Source organism: Podarcis pityusensis, assembly GCF_964106645.2.
Source record: "Podarcis pityusensis genome assembly, chromosome: Z".
Classification (NCBI taxonomy): Eukaryota; Metazoa; Chordata; class Lepidosauria; order Squamata; family Lacertidae; genus Podarcis; species Podarcis pityusensis.
The window spans coordinates 21,317,599-21,334,486 of record NC_138044.1 but is presented as its reverse complement, the minus strand read 5'-3'; the positions used below and the strand labels follow the sequence as shown (position 1 = coordinate 21,334,486).

General features: G+C 45.9%; 1 protein-coding gene across 3 annotated transcripts in view; it reads right to left on the bottom strand.

The window, feature by feature from the left end:
* AMOT (angiomotin) overlaps positions 1-12,419 on the bottom strand; it is a 70,025-nt gene extending 57,606 nt beyond the window's left edge. Inside the window, exons 1-2 of one of the 3 annotated variants that reach the window (XM_080989779.1) lie at positions 12,279-12,389; positions 9,415-9,552 (exon numbers count right to left, since the gene is read on the bottom strand). The gene's annotated coding sequence lies outside the window, so the exon portion shown is untranslated. Of the gene's footprint in view, positions 1-4,304; positions 4,824-9,414; positions 9,553-12,278 lie in introns of those variants that run through there. The other 2 variants (XM_080989780.1, XM_080989778.1) reach the window with 2 other exon arrangements.
* Between the last annotated feature and the right edge of the window lie 4,469 nt (positions 12,420-16,888).

The following is a 16,888-nucleotide window of genomic DNA, read 5'->3' as shown; positions in this document are numbered from 1 at the left end:
CAAGTGCAAGTAGATAAATAGGTACCGCTCCGGCAGGAAGGTAAAGGGTGTTTCCATGCACTGCTTAGTCATGTTGGCCACATGACCCAGAAGCTGTACGCCGGCTCCCTCGGCCTAAAGAGCAAGATGAGCGCACAACCCCAGAGTTGTCCACAACTGGACCTAACGGTCAGGGGTACCTTTACCTTTACCTAAGGAAGCTAAACCAAAAGCCCAGATTTAAGTGGCACACTAAGCAGAACCATAGCTTAACTCCTTCCAACTTCCAATTCTATGATTCAACACAGCAGCAAAAAGATCAGGGAGGCCACAGCCTCTTCTATGGGAGCCTGCACACGAAATAAGTCATGGTTTGGCTTATCAAGATATACAAACCAGATCATTCTGTTATCCGTACCGTACTAAAAATTAACCTATGTGGGGTGATAAGGGAGGGAAGTATCAGTGCTGCTGTACACTTCAGTGGAATACAATAGATCAGAAAAAATCAAAGTGAGGCTGAAGAGACATTGGGGGCAGGGAGCAGAACTCGCCCCAACCAAAGATTTTAACACAGTTAACAATGCCTAAGTAGGGCTAATTTTGCACCATTTAAAAAAATGTTTACACAAATCTGCATGTGTAAAAATATTTCTGCCCACATACTTTGCTTTTGATCATACAAGCAGGTTGTAGCAATGATCTTTTTGGATAAGGTATTTCCTCCTCTGGGAGAGAAAAGGGACAATGGTTCTCTCAATGATACTTCCACTCTCTATTTTTTAATATCTGCATTAAAAATTATGAGTTATATCGAACCAAGTTCTACTCAGAATAATCCCACCGGAAATAATGCACTTAAGTTAGTCCTGCCTGTTATTTTTAATGGGTCTACTTTGAGTATAACTGATCATCATCATCATCATCATCATCATATATTTATACCCTGCCCATCTGGCTGGGCTTCCCCAGCCACTCTGGGCGGCTCCCAACATAATATTAAAAACATAATAATAATAATAATAATAATATATTTATTTATACCCTGCCCTCCCCAGTCAGAGCCGGGCTCAGGACGGCTAACGCCAGTAGAATTACAATAAAAACATAATGGGGGGGGGGGGACAATTTAAAATACAGGTTAAAATGCAATTTAAAATGCAGCCTCATTTTAAAAGTAGCCCATGGATCAAAACCATAAGGGGAGGGAAAACATAAGGGTCAGACTGAGTCCAAACCAAAGGCCAGGCGGAACAGCTCTGTCTTGCAGGCCCTGTGGAAAGATATCAAGTCCCGCAGGGCCCTAGTCTCTTGTGACAGAGTGTTCCACCAAGTCAGGGCGAGTACTGAAAAGGCCCTGGTCCCAGTTGATACCAATCTAACCACCTTGTGATTTGGGACCTTCAAAGTGTTGTCATTTGTGGACCTTAAGGTCCTCCGCGGGGCATACCAGGAGAGGCGGTCCTGTAGGTACGTGGGTCCTAGGTTGCGTAGGGCTTTAAAGGTCAAAACCAGCACCTTAAACCTGACCCTGTACTCCACCAGGAGCCAGTGCAGTTGGTAAAGCACTGGGTGAATGTGATCCCACGGCAAGGACCCCTTAAGGAGCCTCACCGCGGCATTCTGCACCCGCTGGAATTTCTGAGTCAGCTTCAAGGGCAGCCCCGCGTAGAGCGCGTTAAAACGAGCAAGCCTGGAGGTGACCATCACATGGATCACTGTGGCCAGATCAAGGAGAGAAAGGTAAGGGGCCACCTGCTTAATATGGCGGAGATGGGAAAATGCCACCTTTGCTGTGGCTGCAACCTGTGCCTCCATGGAAAGGGAGGCGTCGAAGGTTACACCCAAGCTCTTGACAGAAGGCGCTGGCACTAATTGAGCCCCCGCAAGAGATGGGAGTTGGCCCCTCAACCCTATGTCATCCTGACCCAGCCAGAGGACCTCTGTCTTCGAAGGATTTAACTTCAACCAGCTCCCACGCAGCCATCCAGCCACAGCTTCCAAGCATCTGGTCAGTGTGTCCAGGGCCGAGTCAGGACAGCCATCCATCAACAGATAAAGCTGGGTGTCATCAGCATATTGATGACAACCCAGCGCAAAGTATTAAAAACATTAAAAACTTCCGTAAACAGAGCTGCCTTCAGATACAACCCAGTCTCTTTACCCATTTTGTTTCTTCTTTGCTGCCCAGTTGATTGGAGAAACCTTCCATAGTTTAAAACTGATTAATTTGGGCCACTGCCCCCTTGATTCCATAAGCTCATCCCCAGCGCTTCTTACCCTATAAAAAGCATTATTCAGAATAGCGGTTTACAGCAGCCACTAAGGAAGATAGCAACACAATGAAATCCCAAACAGTAACAACTAATTACACATTGATTCAAAATCCAGTTAAAACTATGGAGTTTAACTAATTCAATAAAACTGATGAACTTGAGCAAGTGATGCCATCTTTTCAAAGTCTGATAGTTATTTACACCTCCAGTGCCTCCCTGCTGCCCCCTAAGTAATCCCACCACCTCCTGGGGCAGTACCACTCACTTTGGAAACCAGTGACTTAAGTTGTAAAATGCTTCACCCTTAGTGCTGGTATAAGTTAGGTGGTACCATCACTGTTTCACCATCAATGGGAAGAGGCAAGTGACCACATAGACTTGACCTGGGAGAGTTTACTGGCTCTGCAAAGTGTCAACAGTCTGGATTCTGCAACCGCAATGATTTGCACGCAAACCACATGTAACAAATGATGATGCTCATGCCTCCATCCCGCCCATCCAGCCAGACCCTTCCAATCCCATCTTGTCCAAGAATCCCAGAAGCACAGCACTGGAAGGAGCCAGCTTGTGTCACACCCCACCGTGGGAAACTGAGAAGCTAACTGGAGGGGTGGAGCACCCGTTCCACGGCATTCCTCCTCTGCCCTGTGACACAGCCTGGGAGCAATAAGAGATGGAACCACAGGACGTACAGGCAGAAATGCTTTGCCTGAGCATGGTGTATGCAGGCACCATGTGCTATATACACAGCCAAGTAATGTATTGGTGCTATTTCAGGTAAACATTGAGTTGTGGCTGATCACTTCTGTTAGCAAAAGAAATAAAACATCTAATTGCAAGTGAATGTGGTTTAATGCTCTTAGGCTTGGTGCACTCTTTAGATCAATGTTTCTGGAGAAAAGCCTGAAGTGTTTGGTTATTTGTTAATTGGTTCAGTTGTACTTTAATTTCATCTGTACTTGAAAACAGTTGACAAAAACGAACTGGAAAAACTGAAGACGAAATAATACATAATTGCAAGGAATGTGGTTGCTCTGCTCCAGTATTGACCAGACACACAGTACTACCAAAATATATGCTTGGGTCTATTTCCACCCACTTAAAGAATGCCCATTAAAAAAGGTACTGAAAAGTCATACTGCTCACTTATGTTTGCTTGACAGCAAAGCACAGAAAGCAGTTTCTGAAGAAGTGTAAGAGGCAAGAACAACTGGGCCCTCTGCTTAAGCATAGATGCAACTGATTTGGAACAAAGGAAGCCAGGAATTAATGATAAACAATTCAAATTAAAAACCAGTACTCAAGTTCTACTATCCAGTTGCCCCTTTAACTAATGTTACTTTCCATCCCAATATTATTGCAAGAAAGGATGCTGTTATGGTTCAGTTTACATATTGGCCAGTGTGGTGTAGTGGTTAGTGTCTTGGATCATGACCTGGGAGACCAGGGTTCAAATCTCCACTTGCCCATGAAGTTCATTGGGGTTGACCCCCTGGGGGCCAGTCTCAGTCTAATCTAGGGTTGTTGTGGGAATTAAATGAGGAAGGGATGAATTATGTGTGCCACCTTTGGCTCCTTGGATAAATAAGTGGGGGATGTAAATGCAATAAAATAAATAATACAAAAAAAGTTAAGAGTGGCAAAATAAAGTATTAGTTGTCATTGTTGTCATTTGGCTGCGAAGACTGACAAGCCCACTTGGAGAATAACTTGATAAATCTAACTGGGCTAAAACTTTAAAAATCCATCAGGTTCCACACCAGGTAGCTCCTGCATATCTTCCCCCATGTTAAGTAAAATTACGAATTGCCAGAGAAGCCACTTTCGTCTTAAGGGTGTTGCTGTCGCAGGGAAACAAAAGTGCATAACTTTTCATTCCTGGCACACACACAGGCCCGTGAGAGAGAAGGAATACTGGAAGGAACTTGATTTCCCAGTTGCAAAACCCCTTCACCAGCCTTTTGCCTTCAACATGCAGGAATTATATACTTTTGTTTTCAAAAAGTTGGGTTAATATATATAATATATATATTGCCCAAGAAACCAAACCTGTGCGCGTCCCAGCATCACAGGAGGCGGAGGCGGAGGTCCAAAGGGGCGGAAACGGTGCCGCTGGAGAAAAGCAAGGGTGGGGTGGTAGGGGCGTCCGTTCCGACGACTCAGTTTGTCGCGTGCGAAAAGGCTGGAAAAGGGGCGCTTCCTCTGCAGTCTCAGCGGGAGCTGCTGCCGCTGCCCGGGGGACAGGCAGAAGCGTGCAGGCGGCCCATCCCCGCGTTCCCGGGGCGGCAAGAAAGATTCGCTTGCTTGCTGCTGGTGCCAAACTCCAGAGCGCCGCTCTCCCCTTGCGCGCAGGCGTTCAGCGCTCCGCCCGCTAACGAGGAAACATGGCCGGGGAGGGGGGGAGGGAGGGAGGAGTGGGAGCGGAGTGCCTCCGGGAAGCGGAGAGACTCAGCCCCTCGCTTGCCTAGGGGAGCCTCAACCAAGGAGGGAGAGCGCGCTCAGCGCCGCCGCAGCCTTGCCAAGCGCCCCATCTCCATCGCCTTTGCGCGCTCCGGACGCGCCCTCCTCCCGAAGACTTTAAAGCAACAGCAGCCGCTTTAGAAACCAAAGGCTTGGAAGGAGAGGCAGGCAGGAAGGTCTGCCCAAAGCCACACGCCGCCTGCTCACTGGCCCGAGCCGGCCCAGCTGCAGATTTCCGTTGGCTGGCCGGCCTGCCAGTCGCGCTCATTGGCAAAGAGGGAGAGGGAGGGAGGCGAGACACGGTTCTTTTGTCATCTCTGGCTTTTGCAGCAGAAAGAGTTGCAAAAGAGCCCGGTCTCAGGCAGCGCCCCTCCGGAGTAGGCTTTGCAAAAGGCTCCTGATTTTGCTGCAGGATCTTGTCCCGCGATAACGCAGAGTTAAGTTCCACAAGGACACAGATGATCTCACACAGAAGACCCAAAGCCATCTTCCTCGCACGGATTCACACACATTAAGTTCAGCAATTCTTACAAACAACCCTGCCGGGTAGGCAAGCATTACCTGCATCGTACTGACAGGCCCCTTGTGGCCAAGTGCAGTCGAGGCCACACAGTGAAGTCCTGGCAAAGGTTGGAGTTGCAATTAGGACTTTGCAGCACAGTACTTCACTGCCATGTCCTGTCAAGTTCCCATGAGATGCCCTTTTCAATCCCAAGGAAACAAAGGGCACATTCCCACCATACATTTAAAGCACTAGGAAGCCACTTTAAACCATCATGGCTTCCCCCAAAGAATTCTGAGAGATGGAGTTTATAAAGGGCACCGAGTTGTTAGAAGACCCTCCCCGCCAATTCCCCTCCCAGAGCTACAGTCCTGAGTATGCTAGAATCAGAGGTGCACCTAGGCTCCTTTGTGCCCTTGGCAAAGAACTGTAATGGTGCCTCTGAAGCTGGGAGAGACCATGGACAAGAAACTCAAAAAGTTTGCTTTTCAACACCTTTCATGCTCCGCCACTTACTTCCTCCACAGCCATCAAGGCAATAATGCAAGGGAACGAGGTTTAAGGAACCAAGGGCAAGGAGTGGCCCGAAAAGGTTTGGGAACCACTGGTCTAGTGAGATGTACCAATGGGACAGTTTTGGATGTTGCTCTTAACAAAAAACCAGGACTGGTTGAAGACATTTTGCTCTGTGTTGAGCGACAGGATGCCAGCCCTTCTCATTCCATATGCAGAAGCCAATTTGCCTGGCAGCTGTATCAGACTTCAGCATGGTCTGCCCCTCTCCTCCACCCAAGGACAGCTGTCTAGCTTAGGCACACCACTTCCCTGACCCTCAACTTCACTCTGCCTGATCCTGGGGTGGGAAACCTCTGACTCACCACATGTTGCTGGGCTAGAGTACATCGTCTCTGACCATTTATCATGGTGGCTGAGGCTGATCGGGGTTGAATTCCAACCAACATCTAAAGGGCCACAGGTTCCCCATCCCTGACTGGCTAGGAATCCAGGCTGATATGTTTGTTGGTAATTTAGTTTTTTATTGAGATATGTTTTAAATAAAGAAAAAAATTAAAGTACATATAACACATCAACAACCACAACTGGGGTACATTTCAGCAGGTAAATCAACAAAGGACAGAGGATCAAGAATTGGAGGTGTGGGGGGGGGAAAGGGTCACCTCAGGGAAGAGGCAAGTAATGACACATTCAGTGTTTAGGTAGTTGCTTAGAACCAAAGCATTTGACAAACTCACATGAAGGACCGAAATAGTTTGGGAATAACCCCACACCGCAAAGTACAGCGAGAATCTGGAGGCGGGGGGCTCCTTGTTAATGTAACACAAATGAAAACCTTGTGACTGAAAAAGGTGACTTGCCTTTAAGTCCCCAGATTTGTGGACTATGTCCTGTAAGTTTCTTGGCCACTGCCCTTTGCCATACCCCGTTCCACCACCCTGCCAAAGAAAAATGGGCATGAGGCCTCCAGTGGTGCGCAACTTCCATGGAATTGTAGAATCACAGAATTGTTGTGTTGGAAGGGATCCCAAGGGTCATCTAGTCCAACCCCCTGCAATGCAGGAATCTCAACTAAAGCATCCATGACAGATGGCCACCTAACCTCTACTTAAAAACTTCCAAACAAAGAGAGTCCACAACCTCCAGCGGTTGACCATTCCAGAGTGGTTACAGTTAGCCAATAGCACAATCAAAACTTTGTACAAAGTGTTTTGCATATTTTCTGGAAAAAATGAAATTTGGGATAAACCTGGGGGAACAAGGTATTTCAAGGAGTGTTTCTAACCAGCATTTGTCAACCCATGCCTTGAGATCTGCTGGGAGGGCTGCTACAGCTTATTCTGCAGCGGCTCACAGCAGGGCCTTCTTGCTTATATAGGCACTATGGCTGTAGAAATCCTTTCCATTGAAGGGACACTTGACTCCCCCACCAATGTTTCCTCAACAATCACTGAAGATGTACTTGTTCTGCTTGGCCTTTGGGAACTGGTTGGCTTAGTCTGTTCACCATGACTCATGCAGGCACTGGTGAAGATTGGTGGGAAATCTGTGAGCTTTGATCATTTGAATGTTGAATCCGATATCATTGCAATGCATACCCTGGTCTTAAATTGGGAACTCTGAACATAAGAAGAGCCTCCTGGATCAAGCCAACAATGGCCCAGCCAGCATCTGGTCCAGCATCCTGTTCTCACTGTGGCCAACCAGATTCCCCAAAAGGAAGCCCACAAGAAAGCCCTCTACCCTTCTGTGGTTTCCAGCAACTGGTATTCATAAGCATTTGTTGCTTCTGACCATGGAGGCAGAGCATAGTCTTCATGGCCTATAGCCTTATGCTCCCCCATGAATGTGCCTAAGCCTCTTTTAAAGACATCTAAGTGGGTGGCCATCACTGCCTCCTTTGGGAGAGAGTTCCATAGTTTAATTCTGCTCTGTATGAAGAATGACTCTCTTTCATCTGTGTCCTGAATCTTCTAATATCTAGCTTCATTAGATGTCTACAAGTTCTAGCGCTATGAGAGAGGGAGAAAAACTTTTCGCTACCCACTGGTAGTGTAAAGATATTATTAGGTTAAAATGATGGTGGTGGTGGTCAGGAAAGCCCTGACTGAAAGACAGCTCTAGGAAGTTCTGGAAAAGAGGCACGCTGGTTCCTTTACCCTTTCAGAAACAGTTCTCTTGTACTGTACTGTAATAGCTCTTGTGTGACCAGTTTCCTTTAATTTCAGGAGAGCAGGAATGCATTGCGTTTTCTAACCAAACAAAGCCAGACACGACAACTTGAGCTGAACAGGAAAGGAGCAAGGAAAGGAGCAGGACATCCCAGGTTCCCTTTGCCAAATGTTCCTCCTTCCCTCCCCCCACTCTGTGAGCTGCAGCAGCACACTCTTGAGGGCCTGCCAGATAAAGGAAGCTTGCGATTTTCCATGAATAGATCACACTACAATGTCAGAATACAGGAAACAGCGCAGGAAAGGAGCTAGTAAAAGCCACTAAATTGTAGTGCATTTCTCAAGCCAAGTTACACAACTGAGCAAAAGGTTACTTCTGGTCCATGGAAAGAACAGAGAACACAAGGGCTACTCTGCAAACAAATTGGAAGGCTCCAAAATGCCTTTTTTGTTGCCATTGCCTCCCATAGGAATGTGGCTGGAAAGAGCTCTATCTCAGGTTATTAAGAAGCTGTGCAACAGGGATGGTGCTGAACAAAAGGGTACCCTAAAGGTCTTCTGTCAGTGAAAGAACAGGAGACTGCAGCCATCGCTATTAAATTTCCATAGAAGGATGTTTGTTGCACAGTGAAGACCACTGAAAAGAGAATCTGCAAAATTTTTCTCCTTAAAAACTCTGGAGCTGCAAAGTGCGCAGGAATCTTCACTAGTTCAAAAACATGCCACAAGAGATTAACTCAAGCTCATTTGTTAAAAAGTCACAGAAATAACCCATAAATTCCCAATACGCCACTCCCTATTTGTCTATATCAAAGACAACCAGGATAATAATAGGACACTACTATTTTCAGGTAGGATGCAAACACATACCAGCAAATTCAGGATGTGCATTGACAGTTGATTGGGAGGTCTTGTGCAACAAATCCGCTTCTCTAAAAGATCAGACATTTTGCGATAAGGAAGGTGGCAGAAAAATGCACTGGAGAGTGTGGGACTACACTTACTTAGCACCACACTGTCTAACCTCCCTGCAAAAAATCAGGATAAAGGCTCCACATACAGGTCATCGGGAAGCACTTTTACATTCTCTTATTCCTGTCTCCCCAGTGGGTGAAGACAGTTATCAGGTGGCTTTAATATACATAGCTGCAAAATCTTGTAGCACTTCTGGGTGCTACCTTCAAGGTTCTTGGTGGGGATTAAAGTAGTCTGAGACCTATGACCTGCTTGCATCTCTAGAGCCATTCAAATACCCAGCAGTTCAATGAATACTTCTCCATATAGATGTGCACCCTATACTAGAACCTCACAATCTACCAGCTGGAGCCAGGTGTAAAAAAACACAGTTAGAATTGAAAAAACAGTGCTGAAGTCAGTTAGGCTGGCAAGCACACAAGGCCTTCTTGGTGGCGGCCCTGCAGTAATGGAACTCTCTTTATGTTACCATTCATTGGCCCCTCCAGCTCTAACATTCAACAAAGCCTTAAACACGTGCATTTGTTACTATTACCTTAAAGAGAGTTTAGGTGATCCAGTTCGGTTTCTCTCATACACATCTTTGTCTGTATCCATACTCCATGTTCTGCCTAATGCTCTGTTGCTTTATCTCCCTTCTCTGAGCTTCGTGAGTTCTTGGCCAGAAAAGCAACTAATAAATAAGCAGAATAATACATATTCTGAGTTGAGGAATTTTTATGCACCAGAACTGAACTGAACTTATACAGCCCTTTGACACAAAAGGCCACCCCCTGTTAGCATTCCTCATTACACCAGCATGGTGTCGTGGCTAGAATGTTGGACTAAGACCTTGGAGACCAGGGTTTAAATCTCCCAGTGGACCTGGGAGACCTTGCGGGGGGGGGGGGGGGAAGGCTGTCGCTGCCTCTCAGCCTAATCCACCTCACAGGGCTGTTGTGGGTATTATATGAAGAAGGTGAGAACAATGGATGCCACACTGAGCTCCTTGGAGAAAAAAGCGGGATAGCAATGCAGTGAAATAAAAAAAAAAAAAATGTGGTCGTCTGCATCTTAGGTGGGAAAAGTTGTTTCATTGTTGCTCTTATAAAATGATTGGGTGTCACGATAAATCACTCAAGAGATCCATCACCAGATCCCAATCTACCTTCCACACACCCTTGTGTTAGGTCCAAGGAAAACAAATTCAGCAGTTTGTATGGCTTTATTGGAGATTTGGACTGATCTTTTCCAACTTGATACCCTCCAGATATTTTGGTCGTCAGCTCCCATCTACCTTAGCCAGCATGGCAGGATCAAATCAACGATTTCTAGGCATGATCCTGGGGACAAACCACACAAAAGGGTGGTGGTTGTTTGTGCCAGACTTGTAAGCTTCCCAGAAATGCCTGGCTGGCACTTTTAGGAACAGAATGCTACATAGATATTTGATCTAATCTAGCAGGACCTTCTGCACACATTGGAAAAGCTCTTCCACTAAGCTATGGCTCTTCCCCAGAACATGCCATGTACATTGATGGTGCTATGATGCTACTATTATGCTATAATGATGCCTACGATTAGTACCATGAAGAGCTCTTGATTCTTTTGAGAGTCACTTTCTTGGAATCAGAGAAAGTACTGTAACAAGGAATTCAGAGGAGGCATAAATTTGCTTTGGCCATGTACAGGCCATGCTAGATGTTCTTGGTTCTACAGAAAGTGCTGCTATCACAAGGGAAGCCTCCTTGAACAAGTTCGGAGAGTCTCTGCTGAATTCAAACCCCATTCAAGCCGAGAGAATGACCCAGTTATGCAGATGCTTATTGTGATCAGAAACACAGCTTTTATAACAACATAAAAGAAGAGCCCTGCTGGGTCAGCCTATGACCCATCTAGTCCAGGACCCTCTCCTCACAGGGACCAACCAGATGCCCCAAGGCAAAACCCACAAGCAGGATTCAAGCCTATGAGCCATTCTCCACTCTGGTGGTTTCCAGCAACTGGTATTCAGAAGCAATTCCCATCTGTGGAGGCAGAGCACAGCCATCATGGCCTTCTCCTTTATGAGTCGGTCTAATCCTGCTTTAAAGCCATCTAGGTTGGCAGGCGGCCACCACTGCCTCCTGTGGGAGCAAGTTCCATAATTTAACACTATGTGCTGCATGAAGAGGTGCTTTCTTTAAACTCCCCTGAATCTTCATTGTATGTCCACCACGGTTATTACAAGAGACGGAGGAAAACTTCTCTCTATCCATTTCCCCCATGCCATGCATGATTTTATAAACTTCTGTCATGTATCCAACCCTACATACAAACTGCAGGCAAACAAAACTAAAGGTGGTTCTTCTCATCCTGTCACTTTTATGCCTTGGAAAAGGTAAATGCAAATAGAAATGTAGCACCCCCTACTGGTGGTATGTGGCTCCACAGGCCTTTTTGAAAAGCCATTATGGGCCAGTATTAAATGAAAACAAAAAACAAAGCCCTGCAATTACCCTTGCAAAATATTACTAATAATATCTGGCTACAGACCTGCTCCAACCCTAGGGACCTTGCAGCCATATGTGTATGTGTGTGTGTGTATATACAAATTTCATGTTCACTAATGGTGTAATATTACACTATGTTCACTAATGGTGTAATATAAAGCTAAAGCAAAGTGGGTGTTCCTTTCTTGGTTTTGAAGGAAATGGTTTAAAGATATAATTTACAGGCAGATCTTGCAGCCAGCCTTGGTGCAGCAGGTGTTGGAACGGGAATGATATCGGGCACTGCCATTAATCCATCCAACTCAGTATTGCCTGCACTGATTGGCAGCGGCTCTCCGGAGTTTTTCTCCCAATCCTACCTGAAGCTGCCAAGGACTGAATCTGGGGCCTTCTGCATACAAACGAGACCTTCTTGCGCTAAGCTAACTCTACCCCCGACCTGCCTTTTATCAAATCTGTCCACCTAGCTCAGTATTGTATACACTGGCCGGCAGCAACTCTCCAGGGTTTCAGACCAAGGCTGTCCCCCAGAGGCCCAGACCTACCTGGAGAAAGTCCAGGGACAGAAGCTGGGACTTTCCACCTGCGCACGCTCTGTCATTAAGTTGTGCCCCATCCAAACACTTCTCCCCGCAGCAGGCAGGGAAGCCTTCCTTCTCCAACTCCCACAAAGGCTCGTTCTGTTTTACTCGTCAGCAGCTACGAAGCCGCTCCGAGGGCGGATTAGAGGCGGCGGGTTCAACCTCCCTGCTCTCTTCCCGCCGCAGCTGCCCCAGACCCCGCTTGCATCGGGGCTTGCAAAGCAGCCATGCACGGCAGCTCACCGACTCTCACAAGCTCCCCCTTCCAGGAAACTGGCTGTTGCAAGGGCAGTAGCTGGACAAAGCCCCCCACCACGCGGCGCCTCGCTCCCTCCTATCCACCTTACCGTGCGCCTTCGCCCTCGGAAGCCCCCATGGTTAACAAGGGCCAGTCAGCCGCCCTCTTCCTCTCGTTAACTTTTACCAGCCAACTTCAGCTACGATCCTCAGCGTGCAGCTAGAAGATACGGTGAGCAGCAAAGGCTCTTGGGAAATGTAGTTCATTGCCCCGAACAACCTTTGCTGTCTCGTCGATTATGGCAATGCAGTGGGTGCATCGCAGCGGCACCTCCACCAGGACCCACTTCTGATTTACCAGAAGTGCATTCTAAAGCAGACTTCACCAACCCAGGTGTCTTTCGGACGTCTTGGGTGGACTACAACTCCCACCAGCCCCTGTCAGCAAGCACATCAGCCTGTGGGTGTTGTAACCCAAAACATCTGGAGGGCAGTAGAATGATGATAATAATTATTAATTTCATTGCATTTGCATCCCACCTTTCCTCCGAGGAGCTCAAGGTGGTGTACGTGGTCGCCTCCTCCCTCTCTATTTTATCCTCACAACAACCCTGTGAGGTAGGTTAGGCTGAGAGCCCAAGGTCACTTTGAGGCCTAGTTCTAGCTGGCACACCACACCACAGGGTCTCTAGAAGGCTCTTGTTACAAGACTGCTCTAAGCACACATGGAGTGTGTGTGATCCTGTGCACATTTGGGAGTAAGCATCATTGAACCCAGTAAGACTTGATTGTGAACAGACATGCATAATGCTGTCACTCAAGAACAAAAGTAAGAGGCATTGCTTCTGCAGAGCGTTTATTATTAAATTTCTATCCCACTTTTCCTCTAAAGCAGTATTTCTCAAACTTTGGTCTCCAGCTGTTTTTGGACTACAACTCCCATCACCTCTAGCTAGCAGTGATGGGAATTGTAGTCCCAAAACAGAGAAAGAGAGAGAGAGACCCAAGTTTGGGAAGCACTGCTCTAAAGAGCTGAAGATTCAAACATAGTTGGGAAGGGTCTTATCCCAGTGGCAGATCATCTGTTTGTATGCAGAAGGTCCCAGTGGGAGATGCCAGTATGAGGTAACCAGCCCAAACGTACCCTTTTGAGTTTGCACCTGTGAATTGCGATAACTGTAGGTAGTTAAGGGTTTTTCTTGTTTTGCAGCCCGGACATGTATGCTCTCCCAGCAGACATAGTTTCTTACCACCATCTCACACTTCATAGCCTAGAAAGTGGTGGCTGCAAGGGCAGAAATCGATTGCGCAGCAGCTCCTGTTGGCTACACCAGCTTTTCTGCAACATTTATGGAAAGTTTGGTGAAAGGAGATGAAATTATAAGGGCAGTTATGCTCTTTCACTCTCTCAGCAGTTATTGATGCCTAAAGTGCATTTCAAAACTCAAAACCTGAATTTGGCTGCAATGCAAGCTCTCATGCTGAACGGTGCATCTGTCTCCCCTTTCGGTCTTGAGAGCCAGTATAGTAGTGAGTGTCAGACTAGGACCTGGGAGATGGGTTCAGATCCCGACCATCAGCCAGGAAGCCCACTGGGTGACCTTGGGCCAGGCACTCACCCTCAGCTTAACCTACCTCAACAGGGTTGTTGTGGGAATTAAATGAGGAGGGAGAAAGAACTATGTACAGCTCCCCCCCATTTATGTGGGGGTTATGTTCTAAGGCACCATGCACATCAGTGAAATCGCATGTAATTGAAACCGATTGGAAAAGCCTGCAAACACCCAATTCCGCCCCTTTAGTGACGTTTCAAGGTCCCTTTTGGGTTTGGTGCGATGTGCGTATACATGGTCACACACATATTGAACATGATGCATAAACGGGGGTCTGCCTGTATGCCACACTGAACTCCTTGGAGAAAAGAAGGTGGGATGGAAATGCAAACAGTTAACAAATCAGCTCTAAAAGTAGAACCTGTGGCTTTGCGCAGAGAAAGGCCTGGCTTCAAAACAAACTCCAGCTTCCCCAAGCAAAGCAGAGGAATAAATACCCTGTGTGAAATGTTGGAGAGGGGGTATCTGCTAGTAGTCTGTGTTGACAATTCTGAGCTTGGTGGACCCATGCGCTTATTTGGCACAGGGAGTTTCCTCTGTTCTGTTCAAACAACTTCATGTTCTCAAAGCTTAGCTTTTATACATCGTAAGAGTAGCATCATATATTGTTTCTGCTGCCACAAAGACTTGAGGCAGCTTATAGACCAAAACATTTACAATGGCTTAAACTTTCAAAAAGCTTCTGTAATGTTTGCCTTTAAGGTGCAACACTCTTTGCTTTAACCCTTTTATCTTCGGTTACTTATTAAATGTACTCCAAATGTTTGCTCTCCTCTGCCTTCTCTCCAACTGCCACCTCCACTGCTAGACCAATTATTTGAACTTCAGCCATGTATTTGCATTTAAGTCCAAAGCTCATGCTTCGGACTAAAAATCAGCTATGCTGCTCCTGCAAAGATTAAACCCCCCCCCCTCCGAAAGAGTATAATTGGATTTCCCGTAACAGGAAAATATCTTCAAACTTCTCAGTAGCTATATCCTGTTATTGGTAAAGTGTAGAATTTATCCTGTATCCCCAAGGGATTATCGTCTCCTCTTTTTTGCTTCCCCCAAAAACCTTGTTATATCAGCACTCTTCATGTTTTAGCCTTTCTCTGAAGTAGTGAATAGCATGTTCTTCTTTATCCTCCAACTCATGCTACATTAGTATGGCAGTTTATTCAGTTTCCCTAATTGTATTATATTTGAACTTTCATGTGTCATAAAAGGCACTTCTGGAGATCTAGTGGAAGATAGTGAAAACTTGGCACTCATTTCTGTGTTAATTGGATCCAGAAACAATCTATTTGCAACCCTAACCCAGAAAATAGGAGTAGAGTGATAAAATTTGAGGCAGAATATAGGTATATAGTCCTTTCCTGCCATTTTCTGGGTGAATCATGGAGCAACTGGACAGAAGATTATAATCAGGAAAGCTAATGCAATATATTACATGGAGAATTACACCCTCAGACTTGAAGCAAATTCAGGAGTACATGTATGGTATTTCAGATAAATTTAAATTTAGGGAATTCAGGGAAGGAAGGAATAGAAGCAATTTGTTTCCCACCATAAACAATAAATTAAATAATTTGTCTCTGAATAAGCATTAAACATTGCAGTCCACTACTTATAATTGTTACAGAGAGTTAAAAAAATGTCACATGCTCACTTAGGAGCACTTTGAAAGATTTACAATACATACTATACTGTACTAAATTTAAAAGGGGGGCATTATTGCAGAGGCTGTGCAAGTCTGGTTCAATGATCAAATCCAAAACAATAAAACTCATACAAGTAAAACTAATATTAAATTAAGTATTAGGAAAACTATTAATTCTGAATAATTCTAAACTGTGCAAAACACCACCTACTTATCTGAGATCTTTACTCTAAAATTTTGGGTAACCTCAAGGCAATCTTAAAAGATTAGGATTAAGAGATTAAGAGCAGGTGGCGCTGTGGTCTAAACCACTCTTGGGCTTGCCGATCAGAAGGTCGGCGGTTTGAATCCCCACGACTAGGTGAGCTCCCATTGTTCGGTCCCTGCTCCTGCCCACCTAGCAGTTCAAAAGCACGCCAAAGTGCAAGGAGATAAATAGGTACCGCTCTGGAAGGCGCTAAACGGCGTTTCCGTGCGCTGCTCTGGTTCACCAGAAGTGGCTTAGTCATGCTGGCCACATGAACCGGAAGCTGTCTGCAGACAAATGCCGGCTCCCTTCCCGCCAGAGATGAGTCAGATGAGTGCCACAACCCGAGTTGTCTGCGACTGGACCTAACGGTCAGGGGTACCTTTACCTTTTAGGTTTGCTGTGGGGCCAGAATCTTTTACTGTGACATGCTGGGACTTTATTTTAATCATAGAATTGTAGAGTTGAAAGGGACTTCAAGGGATGAAATGCAGATCTCTCAACAAAAGCATCCATGACAGATGGCCGTCCAACCTTGGCTTAAGACACTATCAAACAGCACTTATCGTCAGAAAGTTCTTCCCAATGTTTGGTCAAAATCTCCTTTCTTGTAATTTGAATCCATTGGTTTGGGTCCTACCCTCCAGAGCAAACAACCTTATTCCCTCTTCCATGTAGCAGCCAGCCCTTGAGATATCTGAATGTGGTTATCATCTCTTCTCTCAGTTTCTTCTCCAGGCTAAACATACCCAGCGCCCTCAACCATTCCTCATAAGGCTTGCTTTCATGAACCTCTCCTCTGCACATGTTCCATCTTGTCAATATCCTTCTTAAACACCAGACTTAAATATTTATTTCTTAAATGGTCATACCCTGACCTTCACACAGTACTCTCGGTGTGGTCTAACCAAGGTAGAATACACTGGTACCTCGGGTTAAGTACTTAATTCATTCTGGAGGTCTGTTCTTAAACTGAAGCACCACTTTTAGCTAATGGGGCCTCCTGCTGCCGCTGCTGCATGATTTCTGTTCTCATCCTGAAGCAAAGTTCTTAACCCAAGGTACTATTTCTGTGTTAGCGGAGTCTGTAACCTGTAGCGTATGTATCCCGAGGTACCACTGTAGATCTATTTACTTCCCTTGATTGAGACACTGTTGATGGTAGCATTAGCTTTTTTTGCTGCTGCATCCCATTCATGTTCAACTTGTGGTCTAGTA